The 1,670-nt window shown below is 39.9% G+C and overlaps 1 pseudogene; it reads right to left on the bottom strand.

Moving 5' to 3' along the window:
• Positions 1-365: 365 nt before the first annotated feature.
• On the bottom strand, positions 366-483 carry LOC146029230 (5S ribosomal RNA; annotated as a pseudogene).
• Between the last annotated feature and the right edge of the window lie 1,187 nt (positions 484-1,670).

The raw sequence follows: 1,670 nt of genomic DNA, 5'->3' as shown, positions 1-1,670 counted from the left end.
TAAGTGATTCTCAAATTATATGAGAACCAGAAATTGGCAAGAATAAAAAAAAAATTAATATTTTACAGATGCACAGTCATTATTAAACGTTATAATATGAAAGTAAACCACTATCAGTAGGAAAGCCAATAAATAAATAAATAAATAAACAAACAGAACCCTGTAGAAATATGTGTGATGTGGAAGTGTATAAATTAATTAATATTTATACTCAAAGGGCATATATAGTGATGGATACATAATTGAAAGCATGTCCGATAATATAGAACTATACGAATAATTAGCAGAGACAAGTGGTCCAGTGAATATAAGTATTTATTGACACCACAAAGGAACCGCACATACAGAAACCCTCCGCCGATGTTATGATACAGCACCCGATATTCCTGGGAGGTCCCCCTGCCCAGTACTAATCAGGCCCATCACTGCTTAGCTTCCAAGTTCGGATGTAATTGGGCGTCCCAGTGAGGTATGGCTGTATAGTTGTTTGGTTGGAGATCAATGCATGTACCCAGTTCCTTCTCTAAGGTGTCGATGATGACAACCTAATGTGTCGGCAATTATAAGTTTGAAAGGAAGAGGTCTAGTAGGTGGAATAAGCACAGAGGTGCTGTTGCTGGACTTCTCAGAAGGTGACCCATTCTGGTACTGCTCAGCGTAAATTTTGTAGTGAACTACTGACCGCTGGAGATATTCTTCTTTTTGTCTCTTAAATGAAGGGTGCTATCTCATAGCTATCATTGAAGCCCTCTGGGTGTAGCGTATTCAGCTCGAAGATCCAGTACATCTCTCGACGTGAGAGAAGGTTCGATAGATAACCCCCTCTCTCTCCAAGGGTAACAAGTTCAATGCCTCTAAAAGTCAATTTTTCGGGGTCTGAGTTATGGTGAGTGCTGAAGTGTTGGGAGACCGCATGTGTCTGTACTTTATTCTTAATGTTCCTTACATGTTCTTGTATCCGGATTTTCAGTGCTCTTTTGGTTTTACCTACGTAACGTAGTTCGCATGGACATTCCAACATGTAAATTACTGATGTTGTATTGCAGTTGATGAAGCTTTTAGTCTTGAATTCTTTGGATTTGTCCTTATTGAAGAAATTCTTTCTGCTGGGGTGAAGATACTTGCAGATGATGCAGTGGCCACATTTGTAACTGCCAGTGCATTTGGGTAGGCCACTGGGTTTGGACGATTCATCTTTAAGCATGCTGGGGGCTAGGAGGTCCTTCAGGTTTTTTTGTTTCCGGTATACAATCTGTGGTTTAATGGGTAATGAGTCTTTGAGTATGGGATCCATCTGTAGAATGTTCCAATGTTTATTGAGTGCTTCCTTAATGATTCCTTCATGATGGTTGTAAGTTGTGATGAATTTGAAATCTGGTTCTCTATTCACTTTGGGTTTGTATTCCAGTAGTTTTTTCCTGTCCAAAGCCCTTGCTCTTTTGTTGGCCCTCTCCAATACATGGGTTGGGTACTTCTTCTCCCTGAATCTGTCTGTGATTGCTTCCAGTTGTGCATCTCTATCCTCTTCCTTCTTGCAGTTGTGGGTTATCCTGTGGTATTGGGAGTATGGAATGTTATCCTTCCATTTCAACAAGTGTCCACTCTCATAATGTACATAACTGTTGGTGTCTACCTTCTTCACAAAGTTCCTTGTTATCACATTATTACCT

Source organism: Crinia signifera, chromosome 8, assembly GCF_055691185.1.
Source record: "Crinia signifera chromosome 8, ASM5569118v1, whole genome shotgun sequence".
Classification (NCBI taxonomy): domain Eukaryota; kingdom Metazoa; phylum Chordata; class Amphibia; order Anura; family Myobatrachidae; genus Crinia; species Crinia signifera.
The sequence above is the reverse complement of the archived record's forward strand: the minus strand, read 5'-3'. Positions and strand labels throughout refer to the sequence as shown.